Source organism: Numida meleagris, chromosome 1 (assembly GCF_002078875.1).
Source record: "Numida meleagris isolate 19003 breed g44 Domestic line chromosome 1, NumMel1.0, whole genome shotgun sequence".
Taxonomy (NCBI): Eukaryota; Metazoa; Chordata; class Aves; order Galliformes; family Numididae; genus Numida; species Numida meleagris.
This window is the reverse complement of record NC_034409.1, coordinates 120,334,567-120,351,724: the sequence shown is the minus strand read 5'-3', so window position 1 is coordinate 120,351,724 and position 17,158 is coordinate 120,334,567. Positions and strand designations below refer to the sequence as shown.

Below are 17,158 nucleotides of genomic sequence, written 5' to 3'. Positions count from 1 at the left end.
ATGGCACCCAGTGACATTCGCTGCTGCTTGCTGAATGCTGATGGAGACCAAACAGTGGATGTGAACACTGAGGCAGTGGGTGGTGCGTTTCAGCAGAGGCAACAGTGACAGAGGTTCACCTCCACTGCTGTAGATTTTTATAAGTGAGCCATGCAGGCTCTTGTTTGTCACTGGCAAAACTGGCCATCAGTGGCTCATGGTGGTGACTATGTTAAAAAATCATGTTTTGTAGCTGAGAATTTGTTCTATCAAGTAGTGTTATTGTGCTTTTCATATCTGTTGTAATTTCCATGGAAATAAATAGAAGACATTACTTTCAGAGCAACCTATATTCATTTATTGCATATTTGCTTTCCTCTTGGTTATTTCTGAGGAAATAATTCTCATATATTTGTCATTTTAAGCAGAAGACAAAAAAGAGTAACCAACACATACATGTTACAAGTGAAGCACCCACTTCTTTTAATCAGATGCCATATTGCTAGTTAAATCTTCCTCTCTCTGTCATAATCTCTGTCATAATCTGGGCCTCAGGCAATAATCCAGCAACCACTTTATTTCATAATTTTCATAGACTCCTCAAACCTTAGACCCTGACTGTTTTGAGAAGTACTGCATTCCAGAACCTCACATTTATACTTGTGTTTGTCTTATTACAATGCATAATTTTGAGAAGTAGTTTCCTCTTCATTCCCTGTTAATTACACTCTAGCTTCAGCCTTCTGCACTACAATAAAATATTTGGACTGAATTTTCTCAGTGACAGTTTCATATATTGCTCAGATCATGTCCCAGATGTGGCCAGCCATGAGATGATTAGCTTCTTGACCAACAGGACATTTGGAGGAATACATTTCTGTAATGGGTTTTAGCTTGTGCCAGAGGAAGGCAATGTTTATATGAGTGGGAGTTTACCATTTTTCATAAAATTGGCTTACAGAACACCATTTCCATCTGACTTACAAAAGACACGTTTGCTTCCATCTGGATGAGTTACTAAGTTGTCTGCCTGCACCTATCCTTCACTTCTAGCTGACAGCCACACATTATGCAAATCCCTGCACTCTGAGGGAAAGCAAAGATGAGCAGTAAGAAATCAAGGGTTTTCATGATCAGGGTATGCTTCTTATAACTTCTCTGCTTCCGAACAGACCCAGTGCAGTCAGCTGAGCACAGCAATGATCCTCCTCTAAATAACTACTCACTGTAACAGCCTTACTCTCGTCAGCTCATACTTACGTTTCTTAAATTGGTTTTTCACTAAGAAAAAGGTTCTTCTTTCTGCCTTATGCAGAAGCCAGAGCACACATGCCCTACACATGCCAGAATGAAACAACAGCCCACTCCTGCTCTGCAACTACTAAAAAGAAATAAGGCATCATTTTGAATAAAGGAAGGATTTCAAATTAAAATTATTCTGAAATCCATTGATTCATTTCAGCGCTATTCCCACAACTGTTAAGATTTTTCCCGCTGTGCATTTACAAATATGTATATTCCACATGTACTCACAGTGTCACATTAAAATTTCAACAGGCTGCAAACAATACCACAACCCAGTCCAATTCTCATTACAATATAAACAGGCTTTCCTACAGGATTCTCTAGCAGATTTCATTGCATTACACGACAGTGACAATACCAGGATCTTTTATAGTGCTTTGGTACTACAGTACAACATGCTTGGCTTTATCATAGAATCATTAAGCCTGGAAAAGACCACTAAGGTCATCCAGTCGAACCATCAACCCATCACCACCATGTCTACTCAAGCATGTCCCATTAAGTTGTATGATAGAAGATACAAACACAGTTTAAGACAGAAATAATCAACTTAACTAAGAGAATCCTCAACCTGTAGCAAAGTAGCTATATTATATATGCTTTTCAGGCTAACCACAGTTTGATACAGCCTCAGGGCTCCCTGATTTTGCATATTCTAGGGGTTGCTATTAAACATGATTTGGATAAAAAGACATTATCTGTAGGAAAAATGAGAAAGATAGAGAAAAAAGCTTTCTGCCTGCAAAACACACCATCCTTTCACACAAGAAAAGATAATTTAAGGACAGCACTAGCCTTTATCTGCAATAAAGACTGAAACAGCAAGCTGCTATGAAAAATTAACTCTGATAAGTAGGCAGACACGCTTCTACCTGACCCACAGCAGTCTCACTTGTTTCACCTTTCCCATGACTTGCTGAGACACTAACCCCCTTGTTCTGCGTTATCAGCTCCCAACCTTGGGCTGAGCTTTTAGGCTCTCATGCTGCTTGAACACCATTGGCGTCATACTTCAGAAAGTTGCCTTCTGTTATCTCAGACGCTTTGTGAAAGTCTAATGGCAGATGCTTTTCCCAAGTGGGTGCTGGGAACTGAATGCTTCATTTTATCATGTGCCAACTTAGCTGTAGCAAGCACTCTCTATGAAGCTGACAGAACTACTTGCTATATCCTACAGCATGTTTCCATAGTGCCTTAGCTTAGAGGCAAAGCTGGAGTCCCCTTTAGGTTAGAGTCAAGCATTTATGTCTTTATTCCAATGCCTAGTTTGCCTTTACTGCAGTCCAAGGCATGAGCATTCATAGCAAAAGCATTTTCCATTCAAAGGAAATTTCTAATGCTGAATATTTAATGCCCTTTTTAGGATTTGGCAACAAAATCTCAAGCTACTGATGGGAGGAAGAATGACATTATATGGAAAAAAAAGTAGTCACCTAAAGAGAAGACCCCACTCAGGTCAGTTTGTAGGTGACTGCTTGTGCCATGATAGTTCCCCCAGAAGATCTTCTGCTCCAAAAGCTCATCTCCATGGGAGCATTTTCCTCATAAAGTTATTTTAACTCAGTGGTGTTTTGACCTAGATTTTTTCATCTTTGTCAGTACCCAAGCTGACCATACAAGGGCTGAGCACTCAAAGCCACTAGGTGATTTGTCTTTCTGATGTCTCAAAGAAAAGTTTCCAGCTTGCTGATAGAAAAACACAAGTGGAATGTGGCTTGCATTTCTAATTGCATTTTTCTAATTACTGCAGCTGAAGCTTTTTGGCTGATGAAATAGAGGAAAGAGAAGTTTTAAGAGCCATTTATTACTAAAAGTAGTTGGAAAGAGAGTTCTTAAAAAGAAAGAACAGAAGCTGTTGATCAATAGCCATTGCTTTCAGATAACTGCATGGTAAGTTCTTTTTTTCCACATAGAATTTGCTGGTGAGGTTTTAAACTACTGTACACTGCCAGTGCTAACTCCAAATCTACAAATCATCTCATTTATGGGAGTGCCTACTTGCTCTCCTTTTAAGATACATGCTATCTCTCCAGAATGCCTAGTTAACTGTGCAGCTGAAGATCTATGGTTCTCAAGGATCTCCCATGCCCTTCCTTCAGCGAGAAGTGAAAGAGCTGTCATCATACTGTAACTGCATACCCGTGATGCTAATTCTTTGTCTCTGAAGACAGGTAGCTCAAAACTGCAGTAGTCTCCCTGGTTTTCAGAGTTATTTATATAGCAGTTTCGTCCTCAGATTACATCAGGATGGCAGAGCAAATGTCTGTACTCTTCTTTCCCTCTACTACAAAATATTGCTTGTTCACCAAGGCACTCAGCCTTCTGTCACCAACAGGAGACTCAAAGGCTCATTTAAAAACAACAACAAAAAAGTCAAATTTTTTATGCCGCAGTTATTTGCAGGAGCAAGAATATCTACAGATTTAACCCATGATCTAAACATTGATATTTCAACCTTTGAAGAGCTCTTCTTCCTTCTATACTGGGCAATTGTTGTTGTGAAATTCCATGCTGAGAAGCCTTAGATGGATTACTTATGTCTTTCCAATGTTCCTTTAGTTCCAACATCCTAGTGTGCTACAGAAAGAAAAAAATGTGCCATTTTTTCTTTGTTGTTGTAGTTTTTTTTTTTTTTGAAAGATTGATAAAATAGTCTCCCAGAGTAGCTTTTTCTCAGACACTGAGTTATCCTGAAGCATTTGTACTGCAAATATGACTAAAATCAGATCTCCTACTTTTCAAGTTATTATTCCTCCTTCAGCTCCTCAAGAATCAATGAAGGCAAAAGGCAGATGTTTCTGGGATTGCCTGTATTGCGGAAATCAACTGGTATCCTGGGCTCCATCAGAAAAGGAGTGGACAGCAGGGAGATGGAGGTGATCGTCCCTCTCTGCTCTGCCCTTGTGAGGCCCCATCTGGAGTACTGCGTCCAGGTCTGGGGCCCCCAGTACAAGAAAGACAGGCAGCTGTTAGAGGGGGTCCAGAGGAGGGGCACAAAGATGATCAGAGGGCTGGAGCACCTCCCCTGTGAAGACGGGCTGAGGGAGCTTGGCTTGTTCAGCCTTGAGAAGGCTGCAAGGTGACCTCATTGCAGTCTTCCAGTACCTAAAGGGAGCCTACAAACAGGAGAGGAGTCAACTCTTCACAAGGGTAGATAATGACAGGACAAGGGGAAATGATTTTAAGTTGAAGGAGGGAAGATTTAGGTTGGATATCAGGGGGAATTTCTTTACCAAGAGAGTGGTGAGGTGCTGGAACAGGCTGCCCAGAGAAGTTGTGGATGCCCTGTCCTTGGAGGTGTTCAAGGCCAGGTTGGATGGGGCCCTGGGCAGCCTGGTCTAGTATTAGATATGGAGGCTGGCAGCCCTGCCTGCAGTAGGGGAGTTGAAGCTTGATGATCTTTGAGGTCCCTTCCATCCCCAGCCATTCTATGATTCTATGTATTCTTGAACCTGGATTAAACCCGTTCTCCTTACCATGATAGAATGAAGATTAATGTACACTTTTATCTCTCAAATGGAAGTGCCAACATTCATCCTAATGAACACTGCCAAGTCTCGAGCAAGTTTGTTTCAAGCAAACCATTTTATCAGCTAGCTCTCACAATGAGAACACAAAGGATGAAAACAAAGCCTAGCAGACAAAAATGAGTATTATAGGAAAACCTAGTAGACTAGAACTAAACCCAGAAACCCAGAATAGCTTCCAAAGCAAAACATAATTTATTTTACCCTAGTCCAACTAATAATACTACTTGATAGAGCAAATTCTCAGCTACAAAACATGATTTTTTAACATAGTCACCACCATGAGCCACTGATGGCCAGTTTTGCCAGTGACAAACAAGAGCCTGCATGGCTCACTTATAAAAATCTACAGCAGTGGAGGTGAACCTCTGTCACTGTTGCCTCTGCTGAAACGCACCACCCACTGCCTCAGTGTTCACATCCACTGTTTGGTCTCCATCAGCATTCAGCAAGCAGCAGCGAATGTCACTGGGTGCCATTTTTTCCTCATGGAGGAGTTCAGTAATACACTTTTGCTTCATCTGCCCTTCCATGTCAGACGCCATTGTGTCATACCACTCCTCTGCTGCCATCTGTCACACAGCAACAGCATGTAATGGGATACTGGTGGGAAGGTTCAGCTTCTACTGCCATACCACCACCATCTGCCTCTGACGCTGTGGGCCAACATCATAAAACAGGAGGCATTACTTTCGGAGCAACTCTCATTATTCGCAGTATTTGACAGTGAAATGTGTGCAGAGTGAGATTCACCAGGTAAGCAGCACTGTTGTCTGCTAAAGAACTGAGGATTCAACTGGCAAAAACCAGGCTTAATGAACCACAAGAAAATGAACCACAGTGATGCAGGAACAATGCATTTTGAAGAAAAAGTAAGGAAACTGCTTTGAAAATTATTAGACTAAAATTTTACACAGGAATCTAAATCTTCTTTATTCATAGAGATATTATTAACGTCTTCCATGTTCAACACATCATATTCCATATGTGTTATGAGTACACTTAGTGACTGATAATGAATCCAACGAAAGGCCTGATATTTCTTTAATAACATATATTAATGCATAGAACATACATGTGCAGTACTTCCGGTCTAGGAACTCATTCCTTATTTGTTGTTATTTAAAGTAGCAGTGCTGGAAACAAACTTAGTATGCTTGTCTTCACCACTGTCACATGCAGTTTGTTTATAAGCAGTAAAGCCAAGGATTAGTGCTACTAACAGTTCAGATCATTTGACATCAAGTGTAACCCGTGGTAGCTCAAGCATTCGTTACCATGTTTTTATTCTAAGGTACATGCTTTTAATAATTGATGCAAAGTATGTGTTGCTGCCACAGTTCACTCTTTAATTACTTTTCTGATCAAACACTTTAATGAAGGAAGGCCTAATAAATCATGCGAGAGCACACTGAAGCACTTAGTTAATATGTGTTTTATTGATTAATGGTAATATAAAACCACAGCAATCTTGTAACAGTGGTTGTATGTGACTATATACAATTACAAGGGCACCTTCAAACAAATCTCTTAGAAAAAAAAAGAGTGACATGAGATTCTCTTAAAAATGAATTCCTGAAACATTTTCTGATTTGCTTTGAGTTCCAGGCTACAGCTGTGATGAATTAGAGTTATTTTAAAATCCTAGTAACTACTAGGTCTCTGTTGCTGCAGCATTGCGGAATGGTGGGATGGAGACTCTGTATGGCAGAGTGCAGTGACATCTCTCTCAGTAGTCCGGAGTTTTGTGGTGAGAGTAGTTGTCAGTTTTGATGGTAGCAGATGATACATCTCTTCCTGCTTTCAGAGAGCATATCGTGAAGCATCATTTTACCAGCCCCTGTTGTTACTTCTGTTCATCACTCTGAGCTTAGAGTCTTCTGGTTGTCTCATGGTGCTATCAAAATACCATGATTGGAAGCCAAAGGTTAAAATGAAGGTGAGCAACAATGACATAATAGCGATATGAAGGAGTGAATGTAAAAATTATGGGCAGATGATCAACACTGAGGCCATCATCACTTAGATACACTGTGTTCAGTGCATGTGAAGTGAAGTGGGAAACCAAGACCTCTTGAGAGTAGAGAGGCACACTGAGATTTTAATTTAGCTTCAGTATTTAACATAGAAGTCACTGATATCTACTCTAGAACCACATTTCTTCTTGTTCTGGGCCTCTCTCACTCATTGCAGTGACTGAAAGTACTTCTTGAAATCCTCTCAACACACAAAGCTTGTGGCAATGGGCTCAGAAGAGGCATCTGGTGGAGCGGGCTGCCTTGCAGCAGCTGCAGTTTACTCAGTTACCTAGGCTCTACAACAAAGGGAGGTTTCTAGACCAGTTCTTTCATGATTAACTCCGGGCATTTCTGGGTACCTAATGCTCAGATAATCAGGCCAATTTGCAAGCACCTAAGCTCTAGAAGAACCAGATAGGGATTTCCAGTAAGAAGATATGAAGCACTCGAGTTGTTCCAATGTTTGTTTATAATCCCACTGGCCTCTGATTGCATCTTTATGTGCTAAAATATTCTGAAAAATTTTGCCCTACACAGCTTCCTCTATGTCCCACTGCTGGGGTGTGTTACAGCCAGGTCTTCCTCAGCCCACACTCACCAGCAAGGCAAATGTTTGCCTTGACTTGTGTTTGCATTTTGTCCCTAGGGGCTTACATCCTGAAATAGATGCTTTCTTTCTCTTTCCTTGTATGGCCTCGGAGGAGATTCCCCCACAAACTGCTATGATTAATGCATACACAACCAGCTTCCTTACAGAAAACCATTCCTTTTGATTTCCAAGCACACAACAGAAAAATGATAGAACAAGTTCACCTGCCAGAGGAACTGAGGGAGATGACCTGGTTTCCCTCAGATACAGTCGTAACTGTGAAGGAGAGAGGCATCGAGAATATGAGTTTGGTTGGCTGAGCCTTCACAAGCACTTAATTCACGCTTTGCAAGCTTCAATACCTTCCAGCTAAGAGAAAAGTAAGGTTACTGTTTTCTTTCTGCAGAACACCTTCCTATGCATCTAAAGGAACTTCTCTGCAGTAGCTCCTTTGAAACTGATTTCCCATGAGAAGAAACTGATTGTTTACAAGATATGTGGATGGGACAAGAACCCCAAATTAGATTTAGGATCCTGTTGCTGAATTATCTCCAAAAGGGGAATTTCGTAGTAACATTATCAAATAGAAGATAATTTGAGATGTTTAAAAATGCTCATGGGTAGTAGAGGAGATTCAGAAACAGTGAAGATAATGGTTCTAGGCTGGATATAATTGACTGGGTATATTTTAATGAGTCAAGAGACAACAGATCCAATGATGTTTTGATTGACAAGGGTGACAATCTTTCTCATTTGAAGAATGCAGATGAAAACATGCAGTCTGACAAAATTACATAATGAAGGAGTAAAAGAACAGGGCATGCTGGAAAGGAAATTGAAGAAATTCCATAAGCAGACCATTTTTAGCTTTGTGTTGAAGTTTATATTTATTAAGTTTGGTAGAATTTCTCTTTTAGAAAGCATTTTGTAATTAAATAGAAATTGGCTTGGAAATAGTGACAGACTGGTCCTCTGCTAGCTGAATCAGCTTCTCTGTGTTCTTATCTTCTTACGGCTACTAGAGACCTTTCCTTTGCAAATATTATTGAGAATGGGCTTAGGACATTATTTTCTAGCTTTGTGTTGTTGCAGGTTGAGTCATTGTTTAGATTTAATGGAGATAAGAGATATCCCATTCCTCAGAAGGGAACAGAGATAAGCAGGAGCAATAATGAGATGCAGAAATAGAATGAGGGAGTTTTTACTGTAGTGTGTTTTAGCAATGACTTTGGGTTGAGTAACAAAAACAGAACCAAGTAAAACTAAATGGGTTAAATCTTCTGTCTGTAGTCCCAGACTGTCTAGGATGCAAATAACAAATCTCTGTATGTTCAGACAGAGCATTCTGAAGGTAATCTCTCTTCTCATCATGTTCATCTAAAGAGTCCTGAGATAGTGTCAGCCTCTGCTCCTGAAATTGAAGGCTGAAGAACGGGCCTAGGAGAGGGTTTCTCTGGATCTCTTTGAGTGATGGGTTTCAAGTGAACTTTGTTCATTCTTCTGTTTATGGTAACTTAAGTACTTCAGAATTCCCACTGACATACACAGAGTCACAATTTCCTTTTATGTGTTCGATTCACGTCTGTGCTTCCATTCAACAAGACATGGACAGATGAGAGAGTTGGGCAGGGAGGAACCTGATGAAGTTCAACAAGAGCAAGTGTAGAGTCTTGAACCTGGAGAGGAACATCTACACACATCAGTACAGGTTAGGTCCTGGTCTGCTGGAAAGGAGGTCTGCAGAGGAAGACTTGGGTGTCCTGGTGGACAACAGGGTGACCATAAGCCAGCAGTGTGCCCTTGTGGCCAAGAAGGCCAATGATATCCTGGGGGGCATTAGAAAGATTGTGGCCAGCAGTTTGACGGAGGTGATCCTCCCTCTCTGCTCTGCCCTGGTGAGAACATGTCTGGAGTACTGTGTCCAGTTCTGGGCTCCTCAGTTCAAAAAAGACAGGAATCTCCTAGAAAGAGTCCAGTAGAAGGCTACAAAGATTATTAAGGGCCTGGAGTGTCTCCTTTATGAGAAAAGGCTGAGAGACCTGGGATTCTTCAGTCTAGAGAAGAGAGGGCTGAGAGGGGATCTCATAACTGTTTATAAATATATTAAATGTGGGAGTCAAGTTGTTGGAAGCAGACTCTTTTTGGTGGCAAGTGACAATAGAACAAGGGACAATAGGCAGAAACTGGAACACAGAAAGTTAGTTACTAATACAAGGAAGAACTTTACTGTCAGAGTGACGCAGCACTGGAACAGGCTGCCTAGAAAGGTTGTGGAGTCTCCTCTGGAGATATTCAAGACCCATCTGGATGCTTTTCTCTACAGTAACTTGCTGTAGATAACCTACTTTAGCAAGAATTCGGACTAGATGATCTCTAGAGGACCCTTCCAACCCCTACAATTCTGTGATTCTGTGATCCCCAAAACCTCAGATTTTTTATTTCCTGAGATGATGAAATAATTTTAAATATGTTTCCTTTAAATGTAGAAAGTAGTAATTGCAATTCAAGTAAAAAGATTGATTCTGATTGATTAATAACTTCAGGGAGGCTTTGATCACATCCAAAAATAGACTTTTCAAAGATGTTTTCTTCACTTAATCAAGTGAGAAGCAGAGAGCTTTATTCCATTTCTACAGCAAATCCTCCAGTCTAAGAAGAAATCCTTGAACCACCACTTTTTCCTTCATGGTCACAAAAATATGTGTATAGAAATGTCTCAGAAGAAGTGGTGCAAAGAAACAGTTGTCCATGGAGATAGTTTTCCACTGCTTTCACTAGTTTTATTAATCATTTCCCCACCTTCATTAACTAGAAAGTTGTCTTCCTGTTTATTTTTGTCACAAAAGCAAACCTTTCAGGGATATTCTTCCATCCTTAATCCAAAGATCAGGTATCAGATTGCTCCCTGATCAAGCCACCAATTTATACATCCTGTAGGAAGAAAACGAAGATGGAAATGTGTGCAGAAAGAGTTTAGTGTGAAGTACAATGGAATCTGAAAAATAAATGGCTGTGTTATAAAGAAGCAAACAAAAGCACTTACTAGAAGTACAAGGTCTGAACAAAAGACAAATACAGCCTGTGAGAACAGGATCCAAGTCACCCATCTCCCCTCTGTGCATACCACTTCTGACGAGGTGAACGTTGTTGTTAAGGTGCATCCCTGCTCACCTACCTGAGGTGACGGGAACAGGCTCCTGTGCCTTCAGCTCCTGCATGGTTCGGGGTGAGCTCTGCGAGAGATGAATGGAGAGAATGCTACTCCCTGAACAGGAGGTAGTTTCTCTCTTTTCATAATGGAAGATGACTCTCCAAACACCTTGCTTTTCTTACACACCACCCAAAGGACTGCTTGAACAGTCTTCCTAAAGACTGAGACACCACAGAGCGGGCATTTTTCTTGTATGCAGGGGTCTCAGATCACTAAGTAAAAACAATATGTCATGAGATATCATGAGATACAAAATCTACTGCAGCCAGATATCTGAGTTGTGATTTCAATAATTGTTTTTTATTCTTCATCTATTTTAATAAACTTGGGAGTTACAGTCATACAAGAGAGTTGTTCTATGTGATGTTTTTTTACTAGATTGTATGTGGTGGCATCCGATGTAAACTGGTTGGATAAAAGACAGCAGAGAACTCCTGCAAGCTTCAGCTATTTGTTCCTGTCTGACTGGAACAATAAAGAGCTGATACACTGCAGACTTTTGAAATAAATTTTATAAGTACAGATTATGCTGCAACACATGCATTGCTTTGGGGCACCTCAAGAGCAGTGTATATAGAACTCCTTGAGATCATTATAAGCAACAATTGAACAAATTAATTTAATATGCTGTAAGGCTAAAACAGGTCCTGGTCTGATGCCCACAGGGTGGAAGAAACTGGAGGAGGTCACACTTTATTCTTTTCACTGACACTCCCTCCAATTCTTGCACAGGCTTCTAAGTCTAGTATATCCAAAGCTTGTTCAAGCCCTTGCTAAGTGGCCTGAGAACTGAGTGATGTGTAACTCTTCTCAGAAGAGATCAAGCAGAGTTTTGCTGTCACAGTGACTGTGTCTGCCTTTATGGTGGGTTCTACATGCAGAACAAATGGAGTTGCCTGCTAAGATGAGCAAAGAGGGGTTGCAATGTTTACAAATAAATGAGAGAGTGAAGTCCCTGAGAAAATAATAGCGCAATACTCCCAGAGTTAGTGTAAGTTTCAGTCAAGGCAACTCTGAGCAGTGCATAAAGTGACACTGCTGTGAATAGAAAAAGGAGTAAACCAGAGATCAACTCTCACATAAAGTAATTTTTACTGATTATAAATCAAAACCTATGTGGGTGAGCTACAAAATTTTGTGTTTAACTGTCTGGGTAGATTGCACATTTGACTACAACTCTAACCACTGTTACCAGCTTCTTTCTCCAGGAAGTAAAACTTTTTTGATGCTCTTTTATCACCTCCACTTGAACTGGGTTTACTTTGTGTATATTCAGACCAAGTATGGTAATGATATAGCTGTCTGTGAACCTTCTCCCTCATTTTTTAAGGCCCTTCCATTTATGTCAGCGTCAGTATCTAGAAGCTATCTATCTCCTCACTCTCAGACACAGTGAGAGATCTACAGAGATGTACTGAAGAGGCCATATTTTGTGGATGCTTTTCAGTGTCTGAATGTCCCAAAGGTATTCTTGTAGTATCAGTCCTTGAGCCATATGGTAATCTTCATTTCAATATTTTTTTTCTCCAAGGACTGAAAGAATTTCACTTGCAGTGACCTGAGCATTTAATTTTTTGAGACTTGTAAAAGCCTAGCAAGAGATGTCATTGGCTTGTTGTCAGTGGGAAGGCAGCAGTATCAGTTCCAAGTATTGGAACTGGTATCTTAACCTTGCTGCTATTCTTGTACGTACTTCTCCACAGTGCTTAGATCTGCCCTCTTTCTGGGCAATAAAAATGCAAAGTTAAGATTATTTGGTGGTAATCTTTAGGATAAATTCTGCAAGCTGTGAGGATCTCTTTTGCCTGAGATAGTCTAATCAATAAATGCAGGTCATCTTGTGTTCAGCTGTGCTGACCTGGTTGATGAAAATGAATTCATCAGCCATAGACTTAAAGATCAAGGATTGTATTAGGATGTTATGCTTTTACCTGGAATGATAATACTGAGCACCAATTCACCATCTTTGTCCTGACACAAAAGTCACTTCAGTAAAACCAGTATAGCAAAAAAACTTCAAATGTGATCAGACTTCCATCATAGTACGAACAAAACCCACCTGAACTATATACAAAACTTACCAGATTTTAAAGACTAATTTATAGTGCCACAGCACTGATGAATACAGAACATGTAAGAAAATATTCCTCTCCCCAGCACAGCCAATTAGGAATAAACATTATACAGATACCGGTGATGAATATTTATGGAACGAAATGTGCTGGCTGCATTTTATTTTGGATAGAAAAAAAAACATTAGAAGAATCTGACCAAAGAGAGATAATTATATGCTGTTATTGATAATTGAAAAACCTTTGAAGAAAGAGTTTTCTGGCCACACACACATTCACAGAGTACATACACACACATGTATATGGTGCTGACAATATAGCATCACCAGTAAGCTGTATGTGATATAGCATCATAAAAAGCCACTGGGAAAAGTCCTAGAATCCTAGAATCAATCTAGGGTTGGAAGGGACCCACAAGAATCACTGAGTCCAACTCTTGGCTCCACACAGGACTACCTAAAATTTCAACCATATGTCTTAGGGCATTGTCCAAATGCCGGCAGGCTTGTTGCCATGACCAGTGCCCTAGGGAGCCTGACCACCTTCTCAGTGAAGAACCTTTTCCTAAAATCCAATCTGAACTTCTTCTGATGCAGCTTCATGCTGCCCCCTTGAATCCTGATGTTAATGTTTACCTTCTGTTTCAACAAGACTGAGAACTTTTGTTTTGATGACATCAGAAGATCAGTGTTTGACCAGTTTGCTGTATTATAATGGTTACACCCAGTAGACTACACATTTGGGGTGTGGTGACATCCTCCTCACTGAAAGAGGAGAGACAGGGCTGAGCTCTTCAGGGACATCTCCATTGCTTCTTGACAAGCAAAGAGTGCTACAGCTGCTGGATTATCCTCATCCACAGTTTCCCCAGGAATCTGCTGTCTTAGTTTAGCATTCAGTGTGTTGAATACTGTGGGCCATGATCTATATTGTTACTCAACTATCCTTCCCAAAAGTCTCACTTTTTAAAAATTGGTCAACAGATTCACTTCCACTTAAGAGAGCAGTGTCTGTTTGTATAAGCAGAGATTCTGCCCTACCATGGTTAGTCTCTGAAATAACTTGTCTCATAATAACTTGTCTCTGAAATAACTTGTCTCTTCCAATACTTGAAGGGAGCATATAAACAGGAGGGGGATCGATTGTTTGTGAGGGTAGATAGCGATAGGACAAGGGGGAATGGTTTTAAGTTGAGACAGGGGAGATTTAGGCTAGATATTAGGAGGAAGCTTTTCACACAGAGGGTGGTGACGCACTGGAACAGGTTGCCCAGGGAGGTTGTGGATGCCCCATCCCTGGAGGCGTTCAAGGCCAGACTGGAAGTGGCTCTGGGCAGCCTGGTCTAGTGGTTGGCGACCCTGCACTTAGCAGGAGGGTTGAGACTCGATGATCTTTGAGGTCCTTTTCAACCCAGGCCATTCTATGATTCTATGATTCTATGATATGTTATGTGAAATTCTGAAATTAAAAGTAAAATTAATTTCTTGCTCTGTAATCATTGCAGTGGATGAAATCTATCTTGATCATGGTATAAAATATACAATTCAATACTTTGTTAATAAATCTGGTATATTTTGTCACGATTATATAAGTAGCCATAAGTAAAACAAAACTGAAACAGAACAAAAACAGGGACAAAGCCCATATCCCAATCAAACCTAATTTTAAAAAGCCTGCAGATTTATTTATTTTCATATAGATGCAAGTACTTCACCGCAGACTGACATTTTTGATAAGGGCCATGGCTGAAATTTTCCTGAATAATGCTCTGAATTATGCTGCCAACAGCAAATTTAAATGTTGTTTGCATATGGCACATTAACATTTGTTTGCGCTTTGTTCCATTCTCGAATCACACTGCAGACACTAAGGCAAGCTGTCATGCAGTAGGAATTAAAATGAATGTCATGGGCAACAAACTTATGCCATGTCATGCTAGGGTGTCTTTAGGGCAATTTGCAATAAAGCTTAAAATCATTTAAAAGCTTACTCTGAATGAGGGGTTTCAGTGGTATTTCTTTTTTCCAGCAGATCACTATAGACAGATCTTTTCCTATTTAACACAGAAGTTCTCTGAAGAGATGAAAGGATGAACTGTTTGGTCTGGTTACTTGGTCTTGGAAAAGAGACAGAGTGTGGTCTTTGCTGCTGCTTGTAGCCATCTGGGGCATAGCAGCCTTCACTGATTTGTACAAAAGCATGTATACTGTTTCCAAATCCAAGGTAGTAAATCTGTGTGGATCTACACTATGAAATTCACAGACGAAGTTACTGGCCCTTCCTTCTCAGGTGCCTCTCTGTAGAGTGCCTGCCATAGCTCACAATTGATACCTAGCAGTGAGCCGCTGCTTTTGAGCTCAGAATTTGCTCTGTTGGTGGGAAACTGGGAGGACCTCACACACACACACACACAAGAAAAGAGTTCAGCGTTTTAAAAAAAAACAAAAAACTTTAGCTTAAATTCAGAGAGATTGGTGGGAAAATGGTGAGGAATCATTGCAACAAGTGAACAATGGTTCCAAAGCATCCTGAGAATTTCTAGGCAATGCGAGATTCTGGGAAATGAGTTTTGTCCAGTACTTGGCCCTTCTGCACCACCTGGCACATAATCCCAAAAAATAACAATAGCATATGAATTGCTCAAAAATGAACCTTGGGCTGATTAAGTAGAATAAATCAACTGAGAAAGCAGTGAGAATCTGGAGCAGTGCTGTGAGTGAGACATGGCAGTATGAAACAGAGGCTATGGATGTTACTGTGTTAGTACTTATGAGAATTTTCTTGAAGAGCATGTGGACAGGCAGAAGAGTGTAAGGCTGCTTAATTATGCTGGCTGGCACAGCCTGGTCAAAATGTGAAGTTGCTGGAGAGGAGAATCCTCTCCCCTGAGAGCTGCTGGGATGATTCAGTTAGGAGAAGTTTTCAGAACAAAGATTTGGGAGGTGGGGCTGGAGAAGGAAGAGCTGACAGCAAACCTGCAGCATGGGCACAAATTATAAGAAAGAAGCACTACAGATGCTTTCTGTAGGGTACAGACTCATGGACAGGCCTCAAAGATTGTGGAAGAAACAGATTTGGATGCCAGAGAAGCCATAAAATGTTACTGGTTGGGAAAACAGGACTAGAGGAAAAGACATGCCTTTCCTTCATGAGCTAGCTGTAGATTCGTTTTCAAATTTTAGAGTTTGAATTTTCCACTTTAAACAGGTATTTGTTTATAAATGTTTGTGGGTCTTGCGTGCCTTGCAGCATGCTATGAGGAGACAGTTTTTCTATGCCAGGGCTCTGGTCACTTCAGCATCAGAGGGAGAAAAGCCCACACTCTTTTTAAAATGATGACTAATTAGTTTAATAAAATCCCTGCAAAATGCAGTTGTTATATTCTGGAAGCAGATGGACTTTGTGATGTTGGGGCTATGTCTATGGTGGTACTCATTAAATAAGGGGGTAGGTTAAGTGGATCCCAGTCCTAATGAGTCATCAGCACTTTCTCTGGGACAGTTTTCATGGTCAACAAACACTCTGTGTAAGACCAAAGGTGCTTAGGGAATAGGGCATGGGCCGTTCTTAGTAGATGATATAGATAAGGTTGTTCTGTTGTTGTGGGGCAGAAAGCTTAGCTGCAAAGATGCAAGCTGTTCTGTAACACAGCCACGGATGGATTGTGGTCCATTTTGTTTGCTAGAGTAGATGTGCACTGTTAGTGCTACTTAATAGACAAGCATCTTGTCCAGAGAAGGTTAACCCAGAGTACTTATCTATGCAGTGTGCAGACAGTGTTATTTTACAGAAATTTGTTGGTTAGAACTAAAATGTACAGATAGCTATTTTCTCCTGTGTACAGCACAAGTGAAATTCTACATCACTGGAGAGAAAGGGGTGAAATTGACTTCTGCCACCAAGGGTTTATTGTAAGCATGTGTAATCTTAACAGCTTTTCTCTGCACAAATATCTTTAGTAGTTTCCTAGCTTCAGACTTCTGCTCAGGCCTGACAACCTGTATTTCAAGCCTGACTTTCTTAAACATCTTTTTTTTTCCTCTGAACCATTTTTCTTGTCCTGAGAATAGGAAAAGAATTATGCTGTTAGACTGTGTATGTTTTCTCCCTTCCAGTCTCTCCCAAGAACAGTGAAGTCATCATAGAAAAAAAGGCAGATCATCTCATGAAGACCACCCTGGTTTTGTAACGAGGTAAGAGGAGGCAGCACAAGATGGGATCTTAAGGAGGTTATATTGATATTGATGCCTTAAGGTTTGAACTGGTTGATGGTGAATGGGAAGATCCTGAAGATCTCCTGGAGAAACTGGCAGCCTGTGGCTTGGACAGGTACACCCTTTGCTGGGGAAGGAGCTGACTAGAGGGCCGGGCCCAGAGAGTGGTGGTGAATGGAGTTAAATCCAGCTGGCGACCGGTCACGAGTGGTGTTCCCCAGGGGTCGGTGCTGGGGCCTGTCC

At 40.8% G+C, this 17,158-nt stretch overlaps 1 protein-coding gene across 38 annotated transcripts in view; it reads left to right on the top strand.

Annotated features, from left to right (window-relative positions):
* The window catches only part of GLRA2 (glycine receptor alpha 2), a 198,459-nt gene that overhangs the window by 21,882 nt on the left and 159,419 nt on the right, over window positions 1–17,158 (top strand). For 24 of the 38 annotated variants that reach the window (XM_021410169.1, XM_021410014.1, XM_021409990.1 and 21 more), the window contains one exon: window positions 16,817–16,894. The exons of the other annotated variants lie outside the window; for them this stretch is intronic. The gene's annotated coding sequence lies outside the window, so the exon portion shown is untranslated. The remainder of the gene's footprint in view (window positions 1–16,816; window positions 16,895–17,158) is intronic. 38 annotated transcript variants of the gene reach the window in all.